Source organism: Nannospalax galili, unplaced genomic scaffold (genome assembly GCF_000622305.1).
Source record: "Nannospalax galili isolate Female #2095 unplaced genomic scaffold, S.galili_v1.0 scaffold323, whole genome shotgun sequence".
NCBI lineage: Eukaryota > Metazoa > Chordata > Mammalia > Rodentia > Spalacidae > Nannospalax > Nannospalax galili.
Window position 1 is genome coordinate 2,039,178 of NW_008350329.1, and position 8,617 is coordinate 2,047,794.

The window sequence follows — 8,617 nt, forward strand, 5'->3', positions numbered from 1 at the left end:
TGTTGAATTGTATTTCTAAGAAAATGATTAACCATGAAATCAACCTGATGCTTGCACAATCTTGTTCTGTAACTTGTATAAAATCTGATGCTCCACTTTAGAAAATTACATTCAGATCATCAACCATCTCTTGTGTTATGTCTGTCACTCGCCGAATCCTTGCCCACTCTCTGATTCCCTGTTCCCGTCAGACTGAGTGCTCTGGTCTGGCTGGTCCGACGCATCCACTCAAACTTTCTTTTTTCTAATTATTTTTGGAAATTTCATATGTATATGAATATATACATGCATGTATAATGGATCTTACATATATTGGCCCCCATTTCCTCACTCCAAACACCCTGCTCACTTCTCTAATATATTTCCCTTCCAGGGTCAGATCTTTTTTATAACCCACTGAGTCCAATCATTACTATCCATATTTTATGGGGTTATACACTGGGCATCCTGCCAGTGGCTTCCTCTCAAAGAAAAACAACTCTTCTTCTACAGCACACATCAGCTGCCAGTATCTTCCTAGCTAGGGATCGGGGCCTCTGGAGACCCTTCCGTGTCCATACTGGAAATTTTAATTGGCTTAATATTGTGCAGTCTTATACAGATAACCAAGGTTGTGAATTCTCAGTGCAGCAGTCATGTCCTGTCCAGAAGACAGCATTTCACAGCACCTTCAACCCCTGATCTGGCTTTTACATTTATTCCCTCACATCTTCCACAATCTTCCCTAAACCTTGGTCTGTGTGTGTGTGTGTGTGTGTGTGTGAATATTGGTGTCCCATCTATGGTCAAGCACCCACAGTCACTTATTCTCAGCACTTGGAACAATTGTGACTCTTTGCATTAACCACTACCAACTGAAAAAAGAAGTTTCTCGGCTCAAAGTTGAAAGCAGTACAAATTTCTGGATGAAAACATAAATATTTAGAGGGCAGTTTGACATGACTACTTAGCAAAACAACATCAAAACGCCCCCTCCCCCGAGTCTATGACTTCCCTAGCCATGGGTTTTGACCATTTTTAAAGTATCAGGAATGAATTGCTTCTTGTGGAACAGGTTTCAAATTCAATCAGAAGAGGGATTGGTGACTCTCATAAACAGCTTCGTCACTATTTTACCAGTGTATGCCTGGTAAGTCAGATCTGTAGCATGCAGGGTTCAGCTGTGGGTAAGACCATTGGTGTTTTTTTTCCCCTCACCAGCCTTCATAGTACCTTCCAGGAGTATGAAAACTAGCCAGCAGGGAAAGGCTTTCCAAGTCAGTGAAGGTTAATTTGTCTATGTCTTTCATAGAATGAGGAGTGTCTTCAGCACTAGGGTCACACCATCTAGTTATGGTGGGCAAACAAGAGTAATGGGAATAACCTGTATTGATCTGGGTGCCTCTGGGGACTCTCTGACCAATAACTCAAATTTTATTTTGTAATTAGCTTACAAAGTAGCAAGTGTCCTTATGTTTCTTTCATACATTTTTAGTTTTTCTCCTTCCAAGCCCTCTCCTCCCATGTATCCCTGCCCCTTATCCCTGGTTAAATCTTTACAACCAGTATTCCCCTTTCCACTTTCACATCATATATGTTTTATTATCCTCCACCTAAGTCTTGTGATTCCCTTCTTGTGGGCCCCTTTCTAGTTTCCTGGCTTCTAGATACACTCATTTCTACATAATATACATTATAAAAATTAGGGGCAGACAAGATGACTCAGCAGGTCAAGAAAACCTGGTAACCTGAGTTCAATTTCTAGAACCCACATAAAAGAGGAAGGAGAGAATTGAGTTCATAAAGTTGTTGTCTGGCCTCCACATGTGCACTGTGGTATGTGTGTACATATGTATACACATACACAGACACATCAACAATAGCAACAATATTGATAATAAATTTGAAACTAGGATATGCATATTAGAATGAATATGTGGTGTTTGTCTTTCTGAGCCCAGTTTCCAGTTACATCATTTAATATAATATTTTCTGGTTCCATCTATTTTCCTAAAAATTTCAAAGGTTTGGTTTTCTTTTTGGATGTATAAAATTACATCATGCACATTTACCATGTTTTTATTTTTTATTCATCAGTTGATTGACATCTAGCCTGAATTTATTTCCTGGCTATTGTGAATGGAGCAACAATAGACATGGCTGTGTAAGTAGTCCTTTGGTGTGTGAACGTTCAGGAATGGAATTGTTAGGTCATAATGGAGCAATAATTTTGGTTTTTCGAGAAACATTCACACTGATTTTCATAGTGACTATAGCAGTTTACAGTGAATAAGGGCTCCCTTTTCCCCACATCACTGTTAACATTTGTTGTCTTTTGTGTTCTTGATGATAGACATTCTGACTGGAATGAGATGGAATTATAGAGTAGTTTTAAATTTCATTTTCTTCTATCTAGTGCCCATTTGCATTTCTTCTTTTGAGGACTCTGTTCAGTTCCATGCCCTCTGTTCCCACTTTTTTTTTTTGAGAGAGAGAGAGTTTTCCTATAGTCCTAGCTGGCCTGGAATTTTTAAATTTTATTTTATTTTGCAAATTATATATTTACACAATAAAGTTTAAGGGTGGAAAATAGGATAAGAAATCAAAGACCAGAGGATTTGCCAACATGAGATCAGCTTTGGAATAATGATGGTTTCCATTAGCCCTGTTCTTTTTTTTTTTTTTTTTTTTTTTTTTTTTTAAAGGGCTTGCTAACAGAGTATAGGATGAGGGTTTATTTACAGGATTACAGAAGAGTGGGTGGCCCCCCCCATTTACAGCTGTGCTCAAAAGTCCACACTCAAATACAGATCCTGTGACTTCCCAGCAGCTGCACAAAATGGAGAGAGAGGCGCCCCATGGCTTTCTCAGCTTATATATCCTTAGCCCATCCCCACTTGCAGCCAAGTTCTACTGACTGGGTGGGAGGGGTAACTGACTCCCACATCAACTCCTTGATGAGCATGGGGAGGAGGAGTGACTACAGCTTGCTGGCATAGTGGTTAGAGGACACTTCCAGTTAACCCTCCACCCCTTCCTCCAGCTCTTACATTTTTTCTGTTAACCTCTTCCACAAAAGTCCCTGAGCTTGGTCCTCCTCCCATTGTGACAAGGTACTGAACTTTCGGGTCTCTATATAATCTGTTTCCCATGGGCTGTTAGCCCATTTCAGTCAGGTTTCATCTACTATAAAAACACAAACAGCAAGAAACAACATCTGAACAGTGGCTGCTATAATAACTTAACCTATGGGTGTAAACACAAATGCTTAGACTGCTTTAGCAGGTATATCACATCCATCTAACAAAACAATTGTAGTGGATTCCCCACTGAGGTCTATATTCTCCCCTGCTGTCGGGGGTTGGCCTGGTCTACAGTACCAGATGTGTGTTCCACCCCTAGGAGCAGGCATTATATCCAATAAAAAATTTGCTGGTTGTACATACAGTAGACGTGCCACTATTGCACCAACTAGAACATCTTGTTTAGCATGTTAATTGTGCAGCATGTTGGGTCCATTGTTGGGCAGAATTATAGGGAATAGTTCTCCTCCAGCCATTTTCATGTCACTTTCTGGCAATATGAAAGCCACCCATCCAGTGGCAGGGAGTTTCCACCTTAGTCCAAACTTGATTTCTCCCTCTCCCACGTTCACATCATGTGGTGTCTTCAGCAATAGGATTTTACCATCCACTTTCAATGTACAACCAACATTATTGGTAATGGCCTTTATTGTTTTCGCCTCTTGGCCTGCAATTTTCTACATAGACTAAGTTGGCCTTGGTCTCACAGAGATTTGCCTGAGTGTGTTGTTAATTTTTTTGTTGCTTAATTTATTTTTATTATTTTTATTTTATGTGTATGCATGTATTGCCTGCATGTAGGTAAGTGCACCCATGTCATGCAATGCCCACAGAGGACAGAAGAGGCTGTTGGATCCCCTAAAACTGGAGTTACAGACAGTTGTTAGCTGCTATGTGGGTACTGGGGTTTGATCCTGGGTCTTCTGCAAGAACAGTGTTCTTAACCACTGAGCAATCTCTCCAGCCCTGTTGCTTAATTTTTTAACCTATTCATGTATTCTGGATATTAATCCTATGGAAGATGTATAGCTGCAAAAAGTTTTCTCCCATCATGTAGACCATCTCTTTGCTAGATTAATTATTTCCTTTGCTTTTTAATTCCATGGTTTCATTTGTTGATTACCTGTCTTATTTCCTAAACAACTTGACTCTCATTTAGAAAGTCCCTACCTATGTCTCTCTTGTGAAATGCTTTCACAACTTCTTCCTTGAGCACTTTCAGAATTTCAGGTCTTATGTTAAAATCTTTGGTCCATTTGGAATTGATTTTTGTGGGACGAGATAAGGCTCTAGATTCATTCTTCTACATGTAGATATCCAAATTTTTCTAATATCATTTCCTCAAATGAGTATTTTTGGCGTCTTTGTCAAGAAATCAGATGGTTATAGCTATGTGGGTTTGTATTGATCTCTTCTATTCTGTCTCATTGATCAGTACAACTAGATTTGTATTACTATCATAGTATCGTGCTGTTTTTTCTTTTCTCTTTCTTTTTTTTAAAATTTTTACTATGACTCTATAGTGTATGTTGAAAACAGATTTGGTGATAGCTTTATTTGTTTATCTTTTGCTCATGATTGCTCTGAATATCCAATGTCTTTTGTCTTTTGTGCTTTCAAATGAATTTTAGGATTTCTTTTTAATTTCTGTGAAGAATTTCATTGGAGTTTTGATGAAGAATTGCATTTGTTATATAGGTATTTTGGTAGAAATAGGTTTATTTCAAGTTACTTTATTTATTTTTTGTGGCTGTTGTGGTAATTCCTTTGTTCAGCTACTTGTGTCTTCTCCACTTTCATTGAATATTTAGTTTCAATATAGAGGTTTATTTACTTTGTTAGGTTTATTTCAAGTTACTTTATTTATTTTTTGTGGCTGTTGTGGTAATTCCTTGCTCTGGTTCTTCTGTTCAGAAGAATGGAGGGCTTTTACTAGAGTCTGAGCTGTTTTACACCAATCGTGCTGGGGTAGCACCTGCCTTCCGAGCAAACTTACAGGAATATTCATGCTAATCACTTGGTCCAAGTTTTGAACTCCTTCTTTAGTTTGTCTACTTGTGTTTATTCTGCAAGTCTCTAGGGTTATTGTGTGTTTATTTTGTTCTGAGCCCATGGATGTTATTTGTAGGAGGCTAAGATTATTACTGGTTTCTCCTCTAGACAAGACACTGAACACTGGTTTGATTTTTAAATGTCCTTTTCCCCAGAGTAAAGATTAAGCACATGCTTCTCTTCTGATATTTCCTTCATACTTCTAGAATCAGCTTCCTTCAAGGCTCATCTGGTCTGCTAAAATCCAGGCCTGACATACAGCTGACCTTTGGGTGATGCATTTTGCTGGGCTATAGATGACTCTTCATCGTCTGGTGTGAGGAACAGCAGGGAGTTTAAGCCAGTCAAACTCTTTTAGTGGACTATTAGTGGGATTCATTTTCGGTGTCTTCCATTTTTCTCTGTACTGTATATTTTCTTTATTTGGTTTCAGCACTTTTATCTTGGGTGCCATAATGTTTTGTGTATGAATGCTACAAATGTCATAAACACAATGACTTGGGGACCTAAGTGAGAGAAACACTGGAAATAGCTGGAATATGAAAAACTGTAGAGCTGTTGATGGCTCCAAGAAACAAAATTCTCCATTTGAAAGGTCGAAGGAAATAGGCTGATGAAAAGACCTTCCTTTCTTGTATTGACCCCTCTCCCATTTAGTTCATTACCAATGCAAAAGCCGTCTCAGTCTAATTATGTGGATCACATCAATTGAAGTGAACATTCTACTGCTAATGTAATAAAGTTAACAACTGACTTAAATTATACGATATTGATTTTCAATTTCTTTATATTTGACCATTTCCAAATGAATGCTTGATTCAGGAAGATAATGTGGCTCATGGATAACTCTGAAATATTACTTTTTTCACATGAATTTGTACATGTATTTATTATCTAAACATATAAAAATGTATATATACATTAACACAGATATATATGTATATGCATATTACCTAATACATGTACATACATATGAATATGTGTGCGTATTATACATACACATATATTTCAATTTTTTTTTCTTTTTTTAAATTTTTAAAAAGTATTTATTTATTTTTATGCATATAAGTGTATTGCCTGCATGTAGGTAAGTGTACTTTTGTTGTGCAATGCCCACAGAGGACAGAAGAGACTGTTGGATCCCCTGGAACTGGAGTTATGGACAGTTGTTAGCTGCCATGTGAGTGCTGGGATTCGAACTTGGGGAAAGAACAGTGTTCTTAACGACTGAGCCATCTCTCCAGTCCCACATATTTCAATTTTATAATGATACTTTAAAGAAGGATCTGATTTTAGGAAAGAATACCCTGCCTCTTAGGATGAAAGTTCAGTGCTAAGAATGGGAGAGGTGAAAATATTGCTTGTTAAGAAAGGGAAGTAATGGTGGCCCTGCACCCTTGTCTTTGTTTCATGTTTATACATGAACACAGAGCTCTCTTGCTTTTGTCTCCATGCAGTGATCTTGTCTACTTGCTGTTGGCAGTGTCTGTATTCGCTGTGTCAGACTATAGCTTAGCGCCCTCTTCTTTATTGCCAGGATCAGGGCAAGCTTATTACTTCTTTTCTTGTTCTAATGGGTAAAAAAATAGGGCCTTGCAGGTATGGTATTTAAAGACACAAATTAATTGTAGATGATATGGTAGAAAAGATGTCAGTGAGAAACAAACACAGAAGCTGTGAGCAGACTTATTTCCATTCAGTTCCAGGAAGTCTTTTTTTTTAATTCTATTTTTAAAAATTTTTAATTGACATTTTGCGATTTTCATATAACACAGTTTGATAGTATTCACATCCTCTCCCTTATCTGCACCTCCCCTTGCTGCCCCTGCCCAATTTAACATATACATATGTATATATGTATGTATATGGCCTATAGACTCTGCTTTGTGTCCCCAAATGTACAGTGTGGGTCCATCCATGGGGCCCATCAAGAGTCCCATTCTTGTAAGACACTGTCTCTCCAATGCTCCCAGAAGCTATCAATTGCCAAAAATTCCTTAGGTTGGTTTGGGATTTCTTGCCCACTTCCCCATGTCTATGCTAGGATTTTGTCTGGTTTGAACTTGCATGGGATTTACATATGCTGTCACCATTGCTGTGAGTTCATATGAGTAACTGACCACAAAGACTCTGTTTGTGGTCATCCAACCCTCTGGATCTATCTATCTATCTATCTATCTATCTATCTATCTATCTATCTAGGTACTGGATCTATCACTAGGCACTTGATGAGGAGTATGATTTTTAGAAGCTAGCTCTGAACAAATGACCTCTTTGGAAGTGACAAGTGGAGAGAGTTCAGAGTCCTATTAGTGTTGGCTGTATGTATATGTGTTTAGGACTGACAATTTGGGATTGGATAACCTACCAGGAGGCTTGCCCTGGAGAAAAATGATTCTCCCTACGTCAGAAGCAATTGACTGTTCTTGGTTCTTCATCTAAGAGTGAGACCATGTGAAATTTTTCTTATCCACATTGGCATGTTGACTGGTGAAGTCATCATGCAAGTCTTGTGCAGGCAACCACACTGTTGAAATTTCATGTGTACAGTATCTTTGTCATGTCTAGAAGATGCTATCTTGCAGCAGGTGTTGTAGTTCTTTGGTCCTCACACTCTTTCTATCCCCTCTTGTGCAATATTCTCCAAACCGTAGGTGTAAGGGTTGTCCAACTGCTATTTGACCCTGTGTAATCCTGTTCCTTGAGTTTGGGTGTGACTTGTGACTTGTTTCTAACCTACAGAACATGGCCAAGGCTATGGGGTATCTATCACTCTTGTGCCAGTTATAAGGAGTATGGCTTCTGTTTTTTTGGTAAACTCTATATTGCCTTCTTGGTTTCATGCCTTGTTGTTAGAGGGCCCACTTTCAAAGACCTCTGGTCTCAGTACCTCTGGTCAAGACTAGTGCCTCCAGTAGTATTTTCAGATGAAATGCAGATTGGCTGCCACCTTGACTATCATCCTGAAAGAGTCCAGGTGCCATATATAGGTGTGCCTGACTTCTCCTCTTCCTCCTTTTCCTACTCTCTCTTCTCCCTTCCTCTCCCCCACTCCCATTTCATATTTCCTCCTCTAGTTTATGATAGAATTTCTTTAGATGTGAACATAGCTAACCATGTATGCTGTTGCTCTGAAGAGCAGATACGATAGAGGCAAAGGGCAGTGTTCACATAATAGCTATTACCCTTTTGTTCAAAAGCTGCAGTAGATTTGCAGGAAGTATCTCTTGATCAGCATTGCCAAGGAATTCTTTTCTTCAAAGCATCATTGTATCTTAGTCTCAGGAAACCAGATTTATTCTTGTAAGATTTTGCCAAATACATCTCAGTACAGATGACTTTTTAAAAAGTCATGTTTGAAGCCAGGCATGGTGGCGCACACCTGTAGTCCCAGCACTTGGGAGGCAGAGGCAGGCAGATCTCTGTGAGTTCAAGGCCAGCCTGGTTTATATAGTGAGTTCCAGGACAGCTGGGGCTACAGGGAGATCCTGCTTCAAAAAGAC

General features: G+C 38.9%; 1 protein-coding gene across 1 annotated transcript in view; it reads left to right on the forward strand.

Moving 5' to 3' along the window:
* The window catches only part of LOC103745631 (beta-1,3-galactosyltransferase 5-like), a 49,540-nt gene that overhangs the window by 40,327 nt on the left and 596 nt on the right, over positions 1–8,617 (forward strand). The window lies entirely within an intron of this gene.